The following is a 22,040-nucleotide window of genomic DNA, read 5'->3' on the forward strand; positions in this document are numbered from 1 at the left end:
AAAGAGTACGGCAACAGCCAATTGATCTTACTAACTCCCAGAGTATGTATTATAATATTTGCTTCTAGTAAAAAAAAAAAAAGAAAGATACTTCTCCAGACTTTAAGGGCCCACACTCCCCTAAGACCAAAAATTTAACTTATTTTTTTAAAATAAGAGCATGATTAACTGTGCACCCAGACATTCTCATTCATTTGGTTTTGACTCGGATCGTGTGGCATTTTTAAACACAGGTAATTCAGTACAAAGGGACCATGAACCAAACCTTTGAAAAGCAATGGTCCAGGATTTCCACCATGTAAAAACAGCCAGTATGAAATATATAAAAGGTATGTTCTGAAGAGCACTGAAAAATGAAGACTCATTATCATCGGCAATATATCTCATAGTATATATTCACTTTTTATTAAAAATAAAACTTCCATAGATCTCAAATAATTATACAATATCTAGTCTTTAGCATGAGATATCTAAATCTAAATCCTCTGCTAGGAAAAAAGATTGAGAAACCAAGCATTTGAACAATATGTTCCTGCCATGAATACAAACCACAGTACCCACAGATGTCACTATAATCCTTCTGATTATTCTATTTTGATAAAGTCAGTGTTACTGTTCTCAGGTAATTATCCCTAATTACATATTTATGTATCATTTTCAAAATACCTTCATGACAGAAGACATCTGAGATAGCCAGTAAAGTAACAGTAAAGACAAAGACTGTGTGACAAAGACATCTTCGCTTAGGCAAACTTCCGCTAGACCTATCTATGCACTTCTTTTTAAAGTCTACCTTGGGCGGCACCTGAGGCTCAGTGAGTAGGGCACTGGCCCCATATACCAAAGGTGGAGGGTTCGAACCTGGTCCCAGCCAAACTACAACAAAAAAGAAAGCCAGGTGTTGTGGCAGGTGCTTGTCGTCCTAGCTACTCGGGAGGCTGAGGCAAGAGAATCACCTAAGCCCAGGAGCTGGAGGTTGCTGTGAACTGTGATACCACAGCACTCTACTGAGGGCGACAAAGTGAGACTCTGTGTCTAAACAATAAAAAAATAAATAAATAAAATAAAAAAGTTAACTCTAGCTTTAACAAAGAACCCTGCTATGTCACTTTAGCAAGAACTGCCCATCCCTGATTAGTTTCTCATCTTCTACTGTCCCCTAGGTGATATGTGAACCTGTTAGGTCAGTATCTTGGTTTTCTGTTGCTGAGACTGAGCACTAGGACTGGGTAATTTATGGTTCTAGAAGCTACAAAGTCTAAGAGCATGACACTGATCAACCCATGGCAAGAGAGCAAGAATATGCCTATCCATGTCTCTCTTCCTCTTCTTATAAAACCACCAGTACCATTATGGAGGCCTGACCCAAATAATTTTAATTCTAAATGTAATCCTACCAAAGGCCTCACCTCCAAATACCATCAACATAGAAATGTGGGAGACACATTCACACCATAGCAATCTGTCTAACCAGAATCTCCATTATCCCTGATGGTTCCTCTTAGTGATTTTCCATTTACTGAGCCCCACACTGCTTGGCTACAAAGTCCTGCTGTATTCAGAGTTGAGCCTGACCTCTCTCCCCGAATACAAAAACTCTATTGCAGTGCTCTTTAGACCAATGATGACGGTCCTGAATAAATTCTTCCTTAATGTGCTTTGACAAGTATCACTGAGTAATTTTTCCTTGAATGCAAGGCAGGAAAGTGCCTGAAATCCTGAAGAAAGTACAATGGATGTAGTAACATTGGATGCACTTACTAACCTAAGAGTTGGGTAGTAACTTTCAAATAGAACTCTGGAAAACAAGAAGCACTTGACTAGGCAAAAGAGACCAGGAGAGAGAGAATATACTAGGAGAAGGAAACAGCACTTGTGCAGTACCCATACAGAACTCTTACCATCTTCAAAGAACTGAACCTTATAAAAGGGCTACAAAAGCAGATGCTGCTAGCTACTCACTACAGTGTCTATACTTTACACTGAAATTTTTCACATGAAGAATGAGCCAATGCACTCTTATTAAAAGATAATTCTAGATGCAGTATGAGGATAAAGTAGGGAGGGGAAGAGAGACAGTATGCTCCTTCCTTAATTCAGGCTAAAAGAGATATCATGGCCCAAGTTAGAAAAAGTGAACAAGTTCATAAGCTATTTGGGCATATGAGTAAGGGAGGATGATGACATTTAGAAAGCCAAGAGGTAAACTAAGCAAAGGAAACCAGGGTAGCAAAGAACTTAACTTCCTGTAACCATTAAGTTTCAACTATCAGTGCTCCTTCTATTCCACAGCTACAGAACCATACAACTTATTTTACAAATATTTTGTAAATATTTATATTTACACTCTTAAAAATCCACTATCACAAAAAATAAATAAAACATCAAATTTAGGGACAGTCCTTTCTTGCTACTACCTCTGAAGAACTGATCCAGGACCTTACATGGGAAAAAAAAATCCACAGATGTTCAATCCCCCTTAGATAAAATTATGTAGCATGTACATAAAACCTACACACATTTGTAATTCCTTAAATCATCTCTAGGTTACTTGTAATACGATATAAATGCTATGTACATAGTTGTTACACTGTATTATTTAAGGAGTAATAAGAGTCTGTGCATATTCAATACAGGCACAACCACCCACATTTTCCTCAATATTGTCTTTTGCTTGTCTTTGTTGTTTTCCTGACTTAAAGCAGAAAATGAATACTGCATTTATCAGGCAACTTGAAACTTTTTTTTTTTTTTTTTTTTTTGAGACAGAGCCTCAAGCTGTCCCCCTGGGTAGAGTGCCATGGCATTACAGCTCACAGCAACCTCCAACTCCTGGGCTCAAGCGAGTCTCCTGCCTCCGCCTCCCAAGTAGCTGGGACCACAGGCGCCCGCCACAACGCCCGGCTATTTTTTGGTTGCAGCCATCATTGTTGTTTGGCGGGTCCGGGCTGGGGATTCGAACCTGCCACCTTAGATGTATGTGGCTGGCGCCTTAGCCAGTTGAGCTATAGGCGCTGAGCCAGGCAACTTGAAACTTAATCAAGTTGGAAGCTGTACTGAAAAGGTTACAAGCTACACCACTTTTATATAAACAAAACTGACTCATAAAAAAACAGTATATACAAGTACATACAACAAAAACTATGAAGTTTATAACTCCGGAAATTTTTCAGCCTTATTTCTCAATTTAAATTTATTAAATCCAAAGAACTATTTCACTATTCTACCCTTCTCTATATACTGATGAAAACACTAAATGAACATTGGTGAGAAATACATATTCCAAAGGTTTCCACACAAAACAAGCCATAAATACTACACTGTATCTCTGGCAGGAAGAGTTCTTTAATTACCACAGACTAGCAGAACACACAGCAGATATGTAAAAGCAGAAATTAAAAGTACAAAAAACAGACGGTTCTCCTATACATTTTCAGATCAGTAGCGTCCAAAAGACCTGGGATATAACGACATTCAACCCTATTTGCAAGGAAGAAAAAAAGTAGCAGCCAAGAGGTTATACATTTTGTTCAGAGCCAAATGCTAGTAACTAGCAAAACCACATCCAGATATCAAGTCTAGCCTAGTGCTCTTTCCACTTCCTATTTTTTTCTTTTTCTTTTTTTTTTTTTTTGAGACAGAGACTTTGTCGCCATCAGTAGAGTGCTATGATGTCACAGCTCATAGCAACTTCAAACTCTTGGGCTTTAGCGATTCTCTTGCCTCAACTTCCCAAGTAGCTGGGACTACAAGCACCTGCCAGAATGCCCAGGTATTTTCTGTTGAGGCTGTCATCATTCGTTAGCTGGCCCAGGCCTGGTCTGAACTCACCAGCCTCAGTGTATATGGCTGGCGCTGCAACCACTGTGCTATGGGCGCTGAGCTTCCACTTCCTATTTCCTCACTTTAATTCTTGTCATCAAGTTATCTATCAAACTCCAACAGTGTGCAATTCCAAACAACACATTACGTCCAAAGACAAAAAGAAACTTGCTCTTAAGACATTAGAGGCTCCATGCCTGTAGCTCAAGCGGCTAAGGTGCCAGCCACACACCGGAGCTAATGGATTCAAATCCAGCCTGGGCCTGCCAAACAAAGTCAACTTCAACCAAAAAACAGCTGGGCATTGTGGTGGGTGCCTGTAGTCCCACCTACTTCAGAGGCTGAGGCAGGTTAAGCCCTGGAGTTTGAGGTTGCTGTGGCATCACAGCTCACAGCTCTCTACCCAGGGTGACAGCTTGAGGCTCTGTCTCAAAAAAAAAAAAAAACAAAAAAAAACAAACCACACACATTAGCATCCACTCAGTATTCAAAGAGTTCTGGCTATGTGATTCAACATTTTCTAAGTTTTAAATTTTATTTGGTAGTTGTTCCTTAACATAATGCTTTCACATTTACATTAACAACTCAAAGGCCAACCAATAGGGGGTCTTCTGAAGTAACATCACACAAGGGAACTGTCTTTATGCTCCCTAACCTTCCTTATTAACACCAACGGTAACACTTAACATGTCATAAAGAAGAAAACAGGACTAGTAATCAAAAAATACATTAATTGCCATGTGAGCTGCATTTCACTAGTTTTGAACCCAGGGCCTCATGAAGCACATATAATTCGCATATCTTCTGACCTACTTTGACCTAATAAAAATACTCTGGGCCCAAGGAAAAAAACCTTTTCTTCTAGCCCTGGCAATGTGATACAGACCACTCTGACCAAGCAGCCCAAATTTCTCCTCCTGATTTTGATTATGAGCCCAAGTAGTAGAAAACAATACTACGATACACCCTCCTATCTTCTACAAAAATTCATGCTTTTTTAAGCTGAAGATGGTTTTTTAAAAAATCACACATATCTTTAAGAATGAATGCTAAGTGGAAAAATTGGAAAGGTCACAAATATCTGACTTTTTAGAAGTAAACATTACAATACATACACTAGACAGAAACCACAAAGTATTTACCTTCGGAAGTCTAAAATGATACCAATTCTCAAAAAACATTTCTCACTCTTCTTCAATAATCCACATAGACCCTGCAGCATATTCCAACAAATATGCTAAGCTAATTCTTTAACTACTGAGGATGGGTTTTAACTATTAAAAACAATGACTGGCCAGGGCACAGTGGCTCATGCCTGGCCATCTGGGAGGCCAAGGTAGGCAGGCTACTTGAACTCAGGCATTCCAGACCAGCCTGAGCAAGAGTGAGACTCCATCTCTACTAAAAATAGAAAAACTACCTAGGCCTACTGGTGGATGCCTAAGGCAAAAGGATCTCTTGAGCCCAAGAGTTTGAAGTTGCTATGAATTATGATGCTGGAGCACTCTAGCCAGGGCGGCAGAGTGAGAGACTGGCTCAAAAAACAAACAAAAAAACACCAATGATTAATTCAGTAAAAATGCTGGTAAGGTAGAAAGCAAGCTAGCCTGGGGCAGCCCTGTGGCTCAAAGGAGTAGGGCACCAGCCCCATATGCCAAAGGTGGCAGGTTCAAACCCAGCCCTCGGCCAAAAACAGAAAAAAAAAAAAAAAAACCCTATCTTTATTGTTTCCTTATCAAAAATAAGATGGGATTAAAGAAAAATCAAGACTGACATGTCACGTGGCTCCTTGGCTTTTCAACAAATTGTGAATTCAACCCCAAAGAATCTTTACAACTAAGTCATTGCTGGATTGGAATATCTTGTATCAGCACTTCTCGACCTAAAGCCACAACCCTTTAATACAGTTCCCGTGGGTCACGACCCACAGGTTCAGAACTGCTACCTTATATGCTTTCAAAGGATTCACGTGCAAAAGGCAGTTTTATTGCCAAAATTTGTAAGTTTGATAGAGAAAGTGCACCACATGTAATAGCTGTGTTCCTTTCTTTCCCCCATTACAAAACGACTTTCATTTAACAGTCATTTTAGAGATAAAATCACAACACAATGAATCACTACTTCAAAACAATTACAGCAGCAATTCTCAAGGGTAAAGAAATGGAGCACGGCATGTGAGAATTTCTAGGAATAGGCTGCATATATTAAGTGACTTGAAAAAGCTTACTGAATATTCAAATACAATGTTCTACTTGGAAAACAGACCATCATCCACTATCGTCACCAAAAAAATCCCCTATTATGTGTCTAATATACCACAGAAGACCGACCATAAAATCTCCTTTGTTAGTAAACAGATTTAGAAAACAAACATTAAGATGTTAGCAAAAAGCCTCAACTATGCAATTTTATTCAAGTTATACACATATATATTTTGTGGGATTATAATAATGCAACAAGCAAGGACCCTTAAAAGATAATGATTTAGAATTAGTACAGTTACACACACTGTTTTTAAAGTTTATAAGCTAATAGTTTATGTATTTTCCTGGAAATCCGAATGAACTATTTTTTTCCTTCCTACATAAATAGTACAAAATTAACTTCAATCCACACACAAGCAGCAGATGTCCAACCTGTGGCCCACAGCCACATGCCAGCTTAGTGAGGACTTTTTTTTACTTCTCTATGGTGTTACCATGAAAAGCACGGACTTTTTTTTCCTTAAGCAGCTTTTTAAGTATTTAACATGTGGCCCAAGACAACTCTTATTCTTCCAATGTGTGGCAGAGGAAAAAAACAAAAAGACCAGACACCCCTGCTAGGAATTCTAGAAGAGCAGTATTTATACATTTTTATATTACTCTTATCTGAAATGCACATTTAAAGAAACCTTTTTTTAACTGGAACCAGTTAAAGTTTACTGCCACTCATCTATTTCTGAATATGTCAAATGATAAACATGATATCAATTTGACACTTACTGAGCATCATACCCTGACAATAAATAAAATAAAAGCAATCTCTGCCTGCTAGGAGATCACAGTGTGGCACACAAACTACGTATGTAAGTAATTACAAATCACCATGAAAAAGCTGTTAACAGTGACAGGCTCAAAGCTTCATACAATAAAGAACTGGGATCTTCAAGGAGTAAGAAGTCTGCCAAGGAAAGAAAGATAGAGTGGGAACAGAGAGGACAGTCTTGGCTGTGAAAACACAATGGGATAACATAAAAAAGATGTTCTTAGGACTGACTGGGTAAGCAGTTTTACATGACTGGATTACAAAGAAAGAAGGTGGGTAAGAAGAGAGAAATTTGAATTTCTAGCAATGGTGACTCAGAAAGATCTCAGACTCTAAATTTTCTAGCTATATTTACAAGCAGAAAGCCATCTAGTTTGAGATGTCACCTTTTTGTCATGAACGTAATAGTCCTTACTTTTCTTTTTTTGAGACTTGGTCAAGTGCCGTAGCATCACAGCTCACAGCAACCTCAAACTCTTGGGCTTAAGCAATTCTCTTGCCTTAGCCTCCCACGTAGCTGGGACTACAGCCACCTGCCACAATATGCCCAGCTATTTTTTTGTTATAGTTGCCACTGTTGTTTGGCAGGCAGACCCAGGCTAGGTTCAAACCCTCCAGCCCTGATGTATGTGGCTGGCGCCCTAGCCACTGAGCTACAGGCACTGAGCCAGTGCTTTCTTTTCATTTCACTGCCTTCTACGAACACTAGCTGGGAAGATTCCCTGAGAAGTGTATGAGGACAAATGAGCACTTAGGTCATCAATACAACATAACAAAGACCTGTAAAATTCAGGCTTTAGGGATTGATGAAGGGGACATGTTTAAATTTGTAGTCTAAAGTTTTTACTCAGATAGCAATGGATATGGAACAAGACAACAGAATACTACAACAGGTGAGAAAAGGGCAATGAGGTCCAGAACCTCCCAACCCACACAAACACAGAAGAAAAAAAGAATTAAGGATGACTTTCCAAGCATTAATCAGGACAGGAAATAGTCATGTTAGGAACAGATTTATGAAGATTAGATGGAACATCAAGGTGGTGGCTGCCTAATAAGCAAAGAGATTATGTGGGCCTGAAAGTCCTAAGAGTAATAGTAGATCCAGTAGCCTGAATACAGATAGCTCTACCCCAGTAGGGTTAACAGTAGCAAGCACAGAACAACTCAGGATAACTTTTCCAGTCACAGGCCAACTACACTCAGAACTCAAGAATGAGATCAAAACAGAAGCACAGAAAAAGCCAACACCACGAGCAAAAAGCAACCAATAGTACGGAAAAGTCATTTCAAAGGCCTTAAGATAAAGACTGAAGGATTTTTCACTGTACTTGATAAAAAAGAAACATTCCTGTTTAAGACAGAGTCTCACTTTGTCACCACCCTGGGTAGAGTGCCCTGGCATCATAGCTCATAGCAACCTCAAACTCCTGGGCTTAAGCAATTTTCTTGCCTTAGCCTCCCAAGTAGCTGAGATTACAGGTGCCTGCCACAACACCTAGCTATTTTTAGAGACAAGGTCTTGCCCTTGCTCAGTCTGATCTCGAACCCATGAGCTCCTACAATCCACCTGCCTTGGCCTCCCAGAGTGCTAGAATTATAGGCATGAGCCACTGCACCCTGCCTGATTACCAGGAAATTATTGGTAACTGCAAAAGAAATCTCAACAGTGAGTAGCCTAATGACAATGGGCTAACCTGAAATTAAATAACATTCAAAATCAAATTTCTTAGTTGCACTAGCCATGCTTCAAATACTTAAAGAAGCATGAGGCTTGTGGTCACCACACTGGATAGCTAAAATAGTAAACATTTAACAACACATCTATTGGACGTCTGAGGAACCCATATTACAAGGCTGAAATGCACCAAACTCAAAAGACCTGAGAAAATATCTGACACGGAAAAAACTAAAACATAATTAAAATTCTCAGGGTATTTCTAGTGAAACGGAGTCATATAGTTAAAAGCAGCTTTAAAAAAATTAAAATAGAGCATCTAAAATAAAACTTAATAGGCAGATAAAACAAACACTGCTTTTAATGTTAGTATGCTAAAAGAACATGCAAAGGGATTCTTCCCCAGAATACAGTATACTCTTTTCCTTCAGAAGTATTGAAGTAACCTACCTGCATTTACCAGGCAAGAGGTTAAGTAGAACAAAACCCGAGAAATCTAACAGGAGTTCCAAAAGGAGAAAAGTCAGAAACAATTACTTAAAGCCTATGGCCAGACTAAAAGGCACTAACACAGAAGTAATAAATAAAAGAATTAATTACACTTACAATGCGATAGGTAAATAAAGATAAAGTAAAAAAATAACGCTAACAACTCTTCAAAGCTGAGGGTGGGAAAGTAAGGGAAATTAGGAGCTATATATTCCAATGGATATCTACCTATAAACGAGAACTAGGTTTGACATCAGATTTCTCATCTGCAACAATGAATGGTAATCAGTTTGAATTATCTTCAAGAAAAAAAAAAATCAAGGATAAATGCTATTTAATCTAGCCAAAGGTCCAACACAGAGCCTCAAGCTGTTGCCCTGGGTAGAGTGTTGTGGCATCACAACAACCTCGAACTCCTGGGCTTAAGCGATTCTCTTGCCTCAGCCTCCCAAGTAGCTGGGACTACAGGTGCCCGCCACAACGCCCAGCTATTTTTTGGTTGCAGCCGTCGCTGTTTGGCAGGCCTGGGCTGAATTTGAACCCAACAGCTCAGGTCTATGTGGCTGGTGCCTTAGCTGCTTGAGCCACAGGCGCTGAGCCCCAAAGATCATTTCTTCAGGTATGAAAACAAAATGCTATTTTTTAACGTGCACAAAGTCTCAGATTATTATGCATTAAAAAAGCTATAAATCTTTATGCAAACACATAGAACACAAACCAAAAAATGCTGTTAAAAATGAGAAATGAAATCAACTACACTGCAAGATTACCCCTGTCAGAAAATGGGAGATTAAGTTTAAAAAAAAAAAAAAAAAAAAAACCAGCTAGGCATAGTGGTTCACGCCTATAATCCTGGCACTCTGGGAGGAGGTGGCGGTAGGTGGATTACCTGAGCTCACCAGTTCAAGACCAGCCTGAGCTAGAATTGAGACCCCATCCTTAAAAACATTAAATAAATAAAATAGCCAGGCATTGTGATGGGTGCCTGTACTCACTGCTATTTGGGAGGCTGAGGCAAGAGGATCACTTTAACCCAAGAATCTGAGGTTGCTGTGAGCTACGGTATCTCCACATTCTACCAAGGGCAACAAAGTCTCCAAAAAAAAAAAAAAAAAAAAACCAAAAAAATATTTGTATTACATAAAGAGCCTGACCTACTGTTAGATCTTTGTAACAAGCAGAAAACATATTTTCAAACATACAAAAATATTTATAGTAATTAACAAAGTACCCAGATAAGAAAAAAACTAATTCCAAAAAGCTAGTCACATTAGAATTTAACAACAAAAAAAATACAGTAATAGTGATTTACAAAACTGATTGATTTAGATATTTCAAAAACCCTTCTAAAGCAGGTTTAGAACAAAGCAGAAAGTTTAGATAATTTACTCACTTAAATAATAAAACAGCCCAAATCAAGTTAAATGAGATTTGGAGGGCGCAAGTACTTTATTCCATTCTTCCAAAATAATCAACACCAGTGGCATTTAACAATTACATTAAAAGGAAACCTCATAATTGCAGAAAAATATAAAATTAAGACTTTACAGTTTTATAAAGTACCATTTGGGAATGATATGCCTTAATATCCTTTTATAATCCAAATGTTATGATAACCAAAATTCAGAGGTATCTGTGCCTACCATACTAAATCTGAATGCTCTGGAAGACTGAGGCTGAAAGCATCAGCAAATCACCCTTCTAGCAGCCTATCACACTGTATTCCAACTTTTACAGCTTTCCCCCATTACAACAAATCTTTTTATGAGCAACAGGCACACACTTCTATGAAGCTGGAAAAATCTACAAAATTACTCTTCGCAAGTCAATTACTAAATGCAGAAATATTTTACCATGATCCTCTCCCCTCATCTTAGCCAAAATATAACATTTTACTAGTATTGCTTTTTTTCCTACCAAAAAGTTCAGAATAAACTTGTTCAGGTCCGTAGACCTATACAGAACAGGTCAGAATCTTTGAAGATACCAAGGTCAGGTCACGTTGCTCAAGATCAGCATTATTTAACTCCATCAACCACACACATCCTAATTTCTTTCTCTTTCTGACAGTCTCACTCTGTTGCCCTGGACAGAGTACATGGTGTCACAGATCACAACAACCTCAAACTCCTGGGCTCAAGTGATCCTCCTCTAGTCTCAGCATCCCTAGTAGCTGGTACTACAGGAACCCACCACAACACTCAACTAGTTTTTCTTTTCTTTCTTCTTTTTTTTTAGTAGAGATAAGGTCTCACTCTTGCTCATACTGGTCTCAAACTTCTGAGCTCAAGCAATCCACCACCTCAGCCTCCCAGAGTGCTAAGGTTTACAAGTGTGACCTAAATTTCTTTTAAAGTACTACTACTGGCAAGGCTAAAGCTAAGAAAACTGCTAACACCTAAAGTCAGCCTAGTGTACTATATAAACTTACCTGAAGGCTGTTTTAAACTGAGACAAAGCCAAATTAAGAATACTACTAAATTGTCCCAAGACAGTTTAATGATGGGGGTGGGTGGGTGTAAATATGCCTGAGACACTTTCATCTAAAGTAACAGCAGTGGCTCCAGATACTATTCAAATATATCTCACTGACTTGTCCATTTACTAATATCAGCTAGGAACTTCTCTACTGCTAGGTATTAGATGCCCTTGACAAAAGGTAAGTTAATCAATGTGCAATTATATTCAAAGCATAATACTACCTGTGAATTCAGGAAGACGACAGAAGAACTTCTTGAAAACAAGAAAATACATAATACACGATTTGGCAAATAACCATTGTAATGCCCAGACTCCTAATGATAAAACTCACTTTCCTTAATGTCTAGATCAGAGTTCCTCCTCCTGTGTGTACTCACCCTAGACCTGCAGTTTGGAAATAGCTAAATTAAACCACTGTTTTAAATTTCAGTTTCCTAAGCTCTATCACCTAGTGCTTTGATTCAGGGTAATTTGGATAGAATAAGAGAAGCTATAGCTTTAAAAGTTTCTCAGGTGATCCTAAACAACCAGCCAAATTTTGGACCAACTACTCTAAATGTTTAAGGTTTTTGTTTTTTAACCCTTGCATCTACCCAAGTGTTGTGGCAGGGACCTGTAGCCCCAGCTACTTGGGAGGCTTAGGCAAGAGAATTGCTTAAGCCCAAGAGTTTGTAACACCACAGCACTCTGCACTCTACCTAGGGTAACAGCTTGAGACTATCTTCCCCCCCCGCCCCCCCACCATCAACAAAAAAAATCCTTACATCTACTGCAAACTCTTGGATATGGACAAGCCCCAAGTTAAAATGTCCTTGTAGACCGTCTCATGTAGCACTTTTGCCATTTACCATCCTGCATTTTCCTTCCCAAGTCTAAAGGAAGGAAGCAGTAGCCTGAGACCAAGAACTGCCAATAGAACACTACTTCTTAATTACTCAGAGAAAAAATGATATGCCTAATAATTTACTGTCACTGGCCAGGTACTTAACTGTTTTAGAATTGTTTATATATACATATGTTCATTTAACTCCACAAGAATCCTAAGTCAGCAGACACAAAAACTCAGAAATTAAGTACCATGCTTAAGGTCTCCTATCCATGATTGCCTGAACTTAACCACAATGTAGCTGAAAGATCACTACGTTCATTTAGTCCCTTAGCACTAACTGAAATGTACTCCTGGTCAGTCCACTCAGATTGATACTGTCAACACCAAGGGGCCTCAAACTTTTTAAACAGGGGGCCAGTTTGCTGTCCCTCAGACCGTTGGAGGGACGGACTACAGGCCCGGGACAAATGGGCTGCTAAGAAGGACAGGCAGTGGCGGCAAAAACACCTGGCGGGCCAGATGTGGCCCACAGGCCATAGTCTGAGGACCCCTGGCACTAATTAACCATCTAATCCATTACACAAATATTAAATACAAGGTCAGAAAAGAACAGCACAATGTGAAATTTTATTAAAATCATAAGGACTATAGAATCTTATTATTTTATGGCATAAGACATCTCCTATGAAACTAGTGTTTAACTCTAAATGATAGGATTTGGGGCAATTTTTATTTTTCCCCCCTTTCTCTGATTTTCCTAATTTATCCACAATGAATATGTGCTAACAAAAGACCCATTAATTCCAATTTGTTTTATATAAATATGGTATTTCAGAAATGAGGCATAGAAAATTTTTTTTAAGACAGAGTCTGATTATGTTGCCCCGAGTAGAGCGGTGTGGCTCAACAGCTTACAGCAACCTCAAACTCTTGGGGTTAAACTATTCTCTAGCCTCAGCCTCCCGAGTAGTTGGGACTATGGCACCCGCCACAGCACCTGGCTATTTTTTGGTTGCAATTGTCATTATAGTTTAGCAGGCCCCAGCCAGGATGGAACCTGCCAGTCTCTGTGTATGGGGCCGGCACCCTACTCACTGAGCTACAGGCACTAAGCCGGCATAGAAATTTCTTAAGGAAAATGAGAATATGTAAAGCTAGCTGGACCAATAGGGTAATCACCAGGTCCAGAACTGGACTGTCCACCTCAGTAGCCACCACCAAGCAAGGAGCAATTATACACAAAGGTAGCAAATCCAAACTGAAATGTGCAACAAATGTAAAAGAAAATACATACTACATTTCAAAAACTTTGTACAAAAAAGAATGTAAAATACCTTAAATAGTTTTTAAAGTATCAATTACATGCTGACATAATATTTTTAATATATTAGGTTTAAAATACACTTAAAACTATTATAATTTTTTTTGGGGGGGGGAGATAAAGTCTCAGTCACCCTGGGTAGAGTGCTGTTACGTCATAGCTCACAGCAACTTCAAGCTCTTTGTGTGTGTTGAGATGGGGGGGGTCTCTCTCTTGCTCAGGCTGTTCTCCAACTCATGAGCTCAAGCAATCCACGGCTTCAGCCTCCAAGTGCTGGGATTACAGGCTAAGCCACAGCACCTGGACAACTAAACTAAACTTCATTTTTATGTTTTTAAAATAAGGGTCCTAGGAAAGTACACATATGGTTTTCCTTTACTGCTAATATAGTTCCACGGGACTGGACAAGACTGCTGTATAATCTTGTTGCTCACGTGAAGCCAACAGCATAGTATCACCCAGAATATGGTAAAAAGGCAGAGCTTTGGGTTCACTCCAGAACTTCTGAACCAGAACATGCATTTCAACAACATACCCAGGTGATCAGTATACACATTCAAATTTGGGAAAGCACTATTCCCGAAAACTGCAAGTTCATTCCCCTTAAATTATGACCGTCAGAACATTCTTTTACCTACACACTTGTTGAAATGCTACAAGAGGAAAGGCACTGCTCAAGGCAACAGGAATACAAGGTGGACAAAAACAATCTGTTCCCAAGGAGCTTATAGTCCACAAAGGGCAAACAAAAACTAAAATATAGACAGTTCTGCTGTAAGATTTGTGTTGATAAACACAAGTATCTTTAAAAGCATTTACTAATATCAGCAAACAAGAATACAAATTTCCTAATTATGTGCACTTTCACTTGTGAGAAACATTAGTTGCACTTAGTTAACCAAGCAGCACAGGAATTCACAAAGAACAGATACACACTTCAAACATTTACCAGCTACTTCAGTTCATCATTTGCATTTGAGTTACATCCATCCATGTTTGGTGCTACAACTTTTTCTGATCGTCCATCCATAACATCACAGCAATTCATAAGCTGTAACTCTTCTAATGGATGCACACTGCCATAAGACATCAGGTGTTTGTTGAGGCTGTGTCATTTATTGTGGTGTTAATATACTCTTTAATCACTTAATATGTACAAAAACTGTGCTATGCTTTTGTTAGGTTCTTACTTTTTTAATGTGCCACTAACAATGTTTTTGGGTATAGCGCTTCTAACTCCATTTTCCCATATATCCCCTATGGTGCAATTTTGCACAGCATGGTTGACTTTTAGGGACACATACATCATATTATAGCAAAATGACTATAAATAAATAACATCAGATCACACTGAGTACAAGGGAAGAACAAGCAGGGGAAAGGCTAGATAACGATGGGACTTTCAGAGTTGTCACAAAGGGCAGGGAAGGTCTCTGTGAGAAATTGACATTTAAGCAGACACATTACTGAAGTAAGAGTGCATCAGGAGAACATGGAGAAAGAGCATATGTGCAGAAACCTTGAGACAAGAACAAACTTCTTCCCCCAGTATGGAGAGAACAGGAAATAAGAGGAAGAGTGGTAGAAGAAGCTGGAAAAAAAAAAAATGCCCGGCTTTCACATTACACAGGAAATATATAAGATATGACAAGTCTGCAAACTTGCCACCCTGCACTTACACTGGCAACACTGTACAAACAACTCCATGAGGCTTCATAACCTTGGTGAATCATGTCTCGCACTGTGTTTATGTCAATGTATGGTGGTGTCTTGCTCAGTGGTGCTATTGTGTGTTTTTGTGTGCTGTGGAAACACTGGAGCTCAAATTAGAGCAACAAACATACATTCATGAATTTCTTATTAAACTTTGCAAGAGAAGTGATATCAAGGACAAGTTAGTCCAAGTTCATGGGGATAATGCCATGAAGAAAACAGCAGTGTCCAAATAGATTAAACTTTTTTTTCCTAAAAGCATCACTGATGAGAAAACCAGGCATGGAAATTGTCAAGTGAGAAGCACTGCAGACTGAGTAAACATCAACAATGGAACCTCTAGGAAAACCTTCACTGAAAATTTCAGCTAACATCTCATAGCTCTCGCCATCACGACAATGCACCAGCTTACACGGCACTGTCTGTGAGACAGTTTTTAGACATTAAAACTAGTAACTGAATTGGAACATCCTCCCTACTCACCTGACCTGGCCCCAAATGACTATTTTTCTTTACCGTAAAAAAGGAAAACATTTTAATGACATTCAAGATATCAAGTGTAACACAATGACAAGTTTGACAGCCATTCCAGAAAGAGTTCCAAAAGTGCTTTGAAGGTGGACTAGGCACTGGTGTCAGTGCACAGCTCCCTAATGGGAGTACTTTGAAGGTCATCTTAATAATATTCAGCAATGAGGTGCGTGGTACCTTTTCAACGATGAGTTCAGGAACTTAATCATCAGACCTCGTAAAAGGCCTTGAAAGAAACATGGAGTCACTGGAAAGCTATAAGCCTTAGTGATGTAAGCTCACTAGCATTTTAAATCAATCACCCTAGCTACTATGTGCAGAAATAATGTATAAAACAAAAAGGAAGCAAGGACACCACTCAAGCAGTTCTTGCAGAATCTAGGTTAAGAGAAAGTAGTAGCTAGGACCACAAGGTTGTATTTTAAGTATCAAGTAGTTACACTTTAGAGTATAATTTGAAGGTAGAGATCAAATTTTATGTAAAAAGACTTGCCTTCCACTTTCAATAACTGATAGTAGACTAAATACTTTTAACTGGATCATAATTTCATTAGTACAATACAAATAATATCAATCATCCTATTTAAAAGGGTTGCTATGGGATCAGATAACAAACACCACATAGGGGTTTTGAAAATTTTATAAAATCATATAAATTCTAAAAAGGAGACTGTTCACAGGATATACATGCAAGGCCTAAATAATTGGTTTTGTGATGATGACACTGACAATTAGTTATCTCCGGTGCTTAGTAACAGCATTCCCAGATGCCCCAGTTCATTAACATCTTCACTCTTTCCAGCATCACCACAAAATGATACACTACCCCAAAACCATTCTGCACAACAGAATAACAAATGTTTATCAGAAACAAACTAGAATACATAAATTTTCTATGAATTACAGACTAAAATTACTAGGTATATCACACCAAAAACTTTAAACACATCTTGCACAACCAGAAAATGGTCCAATTTAAACTGTCTTAAAAGATCAAAGTGAACCACTCCAATGGAATACCATTAAATCATAAGTAATAAATAATTACCCTCCCTAAAAATACTAAAAATGTTAACATAAGACAACTAGAAGCTGTTAAGACAAATGACCTGGTACAAGTGTTCAAATATCACAATTTACATGCCCAGATGCTAGATCATATACCACCCTAAAATTAAGGAAAAAATACTAAAGAGTCAAAACACAAACACTCCTATTCTTTCAACCTTACTGTTTTTTCCCTGAAAAGGAGGTGTTTTCTGTGCTTTTTAAAATTGACTAAATGAAATCCAATGTAAACATTTCTGCCTAGGTTACTATAATATTACAAAGTTCAATTTTAAAAGTTCATATTTCTCTTCTATTTTCACTAGACAGGAAAATACTTGACAATGGCAGAGCTGAAATCCAACTATTAGTGTATCAGATTCCAACTTTATTTACTTGTAAACAAGACTCTGAATATTAGGGCTAATATTAAAAAAATGGCTTCTTCCAAGTGAAATAAAATTTCCAACTTTATATACAAGACTCTGAATATTAGGGTTTATATTTAAGAAATGGCTTCTTCCTAGTGAAATCTGAGGCACACTTTCATGTTATAACTTATTTTTAAAAATAAAGCACTAATGTGACAACTTGGCCTAGAACTTTATCCATACATACACATACATTGTATCAAGATCTGTGTCTGGGCTATGATATTGTACTACAATTAGGCAAGATCTAACTACTAAGGGAAGATGGGTGAAGGTAGTAGCAGAACAAAAGCAGAAACACCTTTAAACTGGCACTATGATAAATACATAATCTTTCAATATATGATCATCTCTGATGGTGCATCTAATTTATCAGAGTAAAGAAAACTAATTTCTAGTCTAGGCTCACCTATCACTGTATGTTCAGTCTTATATGTACATTTTTCCCTCACTCGTAAAACTGTAAAATAGGGATACTATCTGTTCCATCCACTTTCCAATGTCACCACGAGTATCAAATAAGACTGTTAATTTTTATAGCATAACACTACTAACGCAAAATATATTTCATTTATTCAAAATGTAAAGGTATATGTACAACCACAAGGCCATCTTATACATCTATTTGTTCAATGTAAAAGATAAAAACATTACTATAAAAAACTATCCCCAAATGATGCCCACCGAATAATCCTTCAAAATGTGAATAAGTAACCTTTGTTTGAAAATTAGGAGATGAAAATGTTATTTCCAAATTTCTCCAAAGACCTGGCTAATAACGACAATAAAATCTTCATTAGGCCACTATGAACTTTAGAAACAATGGTTATGAATCCACTTTTATACTCAAAGATGTTCAAAAGCTTTGTAAAAAGCACGCAAATTCACTCTAAGTCCCACAAATATGGGAGTCAATAGGAATATTCAATTAACCAACTGAGCTTAATTATCTGCTCCCAAAAGATATTTTGTCAAATAGTCCAAACATCTTATAATTATGTTTCTTATATTAATTCTAAGAGGGATGATGAAAAAAGGGGACAACTCTCAAAAGGCTGAAGTTCTGTGGATCAGCTTTATAGAATCCTGTGAAGACACCCTTCATTCCTAAGCTCATTTGTATGATCGTTCTTAAATTTAAAATAACCTGACAAAATAATTACTTAGAACTAGTCTAAGTGTTTAAAACAGTAGTAATTAGAGAAACTCATGACTCCCTGACTCCCTCCTTTTCTTTTTCTCAAACAAGATCTTATTCTGTCCCCTAGGCTGAAGTACTGTGATCACAGCTCACTACCATCCCTAACTCCTAGGCTCAAGTTCCAGCCTCCTTAGTAGCTATGACCAGGCCACCATACCCAGCTAATTTTTACTTTTTGGTTTTCTTTTTTAAGGAGAGGAATGACACGTCGTCACCCAGGATAGTCTTAAACTCCTAGCTTCAGGGGATCCTCCCCCTTTATTTCCCAAAGTAAGCCACAAGTGCCTAGCCTATGTCTTGTTTTTTATTTTTAATTTTTTTTTTTGAGACAGAGTCTTAAGCTGTCACCCTGGGTGGCATCACAGCTCATGGCAACCTCAAACTGTTGGGCTTAAGTGATTCCCCTGCCTCAGCCTCCCAAGTAGCTGGGACTACAGGCAGCCACCATAACGTCCAGCCATTTTTTTTTATTTGTTTGTTTTTTGTTGTAGTTGTCACTGTTGTTTTAGCTGACCCAGGCCAGGTTCGAACCTGCCAGCCTCAGTGTATGTGGCTGGCACCCTACCCACTGAGCTACGGGTGCCACCAGTCTTGTTTTTTAATCAAATGAAATAGTTTTAAGAGTCCATAAAGGCATAAAGATCAACCTATATGTTCATAACTTTTGAGGTTGACAACTGACAATATCTGTACCTTTAAAAACATGCCTGAGCTATAAAAAACAACTTGTAATTATACCTTAAGATTTGTGCTTTTAGTAACTTTTAAACAAATTATATATATTTACAGATAGATCAGAATATTTCACCAAGAATCCTATCAAGTTATACCCTCACTAAAACCTCCCTTGATATACAATAGACAAACCATACTCCCTTTAATACACTCTAAAGGATAAAATCTATACCTCTTTAAATTGTATATGCTATGCTGCAGTTAAGTCTTATTTTAACATTAAGATTTTTAGAAGTGAAAAACAATCCTTCTCAATCCCTGCTTTCTAACTTTTTTATAGTCTATCTTCAAGTCCTTAAAACATTACTTCTGAACTAGAATTTTTCAAGGAAATCCACAAGCAGAGAAAGAAATGTACTAGTTATTCAAAAAATTTGTGGCGATGACAATAAAATCTGATCTTGAGAAAAACTTTTTTTTTTGCGAAAGAGTCTCACCATGTTGCCCTCATGGAGTCACAGCTCACAGCAACCTCAAACTCTTTGGGTTTAAGCGATTCTCCTGCCTCAGCTTCCTGAGCAGCTGGGACTATAGGCACCCACCACATGCCTGTCCATTTCCTGGTTGGAGTGTCATTGTTGTCCAGCAGGTCCAGGCCAAGCTTGAACCCGCCAGCCTCAGTGCATGTGGCTGGCACCCCACTCACCAAGCTACAGGTACTGAGTCGGAAAACAAACATTGAGTTCTACATTTATTAACCTACTTTATAAAATCCAAGTTAGAAATCACAGCATATAGGCTCTCTCATTACTGAGTCATTAGATTTTTTTAAACATCCAAAAATGAAAAAAACATAAAATTTTAAGTAGTTCAGAGAATATAGTAACCTACTGTTATGTAAGTTTTACTTATACGTATCGAATACAGATAATCCAACTCACTTGGCATTTGATTTTTGGTAATGGTTTGGAATTTGAGTTCCATGTATTTGAATTCATATTTAAAGATAAAACCTAAGAGAATTCTTCTTTGTAATAAAATCATATACATTTTTAAAAAACTGTTTCAAACACATCATCAGCAAAAAACAATGTACAACTGAAGTCAAACTATGATTAAATCTCAGTATGAAATAAGAATCACCATTTTACACTTTTAAAAGAATGGATTAAACTCAAAGATGTACTCTGAACTCCAGAATACAATATTCTAAGTCCTTATTATTCCTTCATAGTACTAAAGAATATGATAGCCAGGTACATGTATATTAAGAGATCGTACATCCAGGAATGGACTTACTAAAAAGGCACCAGAGGAGAAGAGATAACCAGCTAGAAAACAAATTAGAAAGTGAGGCCTTACTCAGCAAATGAACAGATCAGAAAAACAGGATTAATAAGCTTACAAATGGAGCTGACGAAGTATCAGCAAAGATACAAATAAAAAGGAAACTAAAAGTCAACAAGTACCTGGAGTTCACACTGGAAAGACAATGAAAAAAAAAAAAAAAGGCATAAAGAAAAAGCAAGCAGCTAAAACATCACTAGCTCTCAAGAATCAAAGCCTTTAAGAACACTTCAAGGCAAGGCCTCTATCTTCCAGGAGTATCACAATTCTGGCACAAAGTGAACGCCCAATGCTCGCTGAATGAATAAAAAATATTCTTGGTATGATCTCACTGTAAAAGAAATGACCAGGCATGGTTCAGCATAAATGGATGAAAGCATTTAGTACCTAAACTGACTTCTTTCTGGATTTGGGGATAGATAAACTGGATCATAGTCACTAAGAACCTGAGTGCACACCCACAGGGAGATGATATGTCATATCCTATTTTGCCACAATCACCAAAATTTTCAAAACATAGTACAGTATGTTGAAATGTCCACTATAGAAAAATGGTTGATAAGTAGATCATCTCATGCTATATATGACATTATGGAAAACTTACTGACAAACCCTAAAACCCTGACAGGTTAACTAATTTTGCAAGCAAAGAACTCATACTACTAATAATCAAAAAACACCAGCTATTGTTAATGATGATCAAAAATGTGGGTTTTCTGCATAAGAGGGCACAGAGCTACAGCTATACTCAGAGAACTATTTTCCATCCATCCAATAACCATCCAAGTTATTCAATTCCAATGCAATCTTCTGACCATTATTAATTTCCTGAAGCCAGTAATTATGCAGAGATCTATGTTTCCCAATATTCATTCACACTGAGTACAGCTGATTTCTATCCCAGGAGGCAAAACCCAAAAAGACCAGAAGATGTAGGTACTCATTAAAAGTAAGCAAAGTATTGAGAAGTTGCCAATGGGAGAAAAAAATCTACAAGGTACTCTGAACTTTCCTAGAAGCTTTCACCTAATATTTCATGTTCATCTCAAACACATTTACCTACTTAAACAATATAGGCTCCTTAAGTGGGAAAATACAGAGATGACTTAATTACCTCACTGAAATCGCTTTGTTCCTTAATGCACGCTTTAGTTAAGAAATCTTACTTTGGTAAACTTGGGGCAAATTAAATCTGAATATAGTTACCGAGTTAGTTTTATTTACATTTCTCAGTCTCTCAGTTCAAAAAGCTTGAGGAAAATAGCAAGTGGAAGATTTTTAGCACTATGCAGAAGAAATAAGGCTAAATTTTAAAAGTTGAATATGGCAATGAACAGGCACAGAAGTTACATTAATAAGACTTTGAAAAATATAGAAAATAGGCTCAGCGCCTGTGGCTCAAATGGCTAAGGCGCCAGCCACATACACCTAAGGTGGCCAGTTCGAAT

The 22,040-nt window shown here is 37.8% G+C and overlaps 1 protein-coding gene across 2 annotated transcripts in view; it reads right to left on the minus strand.

Annotated features, from left to right (window-relative positions):
• The window catches only part of WAC (WW domain containing adaptor with coiled-coil), an 87,831-nt gene that overhangs the window by 61,889 nt on the left and 3,902 nt on the right, over positions 1-22,040 (minus strand). The window lies entirely within an intron of this gene.

This window comes from Otolemur garnettii, unplaced genomic scaffold (assembly GCF_000181295.1).
Source record: "Otolemur garnettii isolate 467f Iridium unplaced genomic scaffold, OtoGar3 scaffold00019, whole genome shotgun sequence".
Lineage (NCBI taxonomy): Eukaryota > Metazoa > Chordata > Mammalia > Primates > Galagidae > Otolemur > Otolemur garnettii.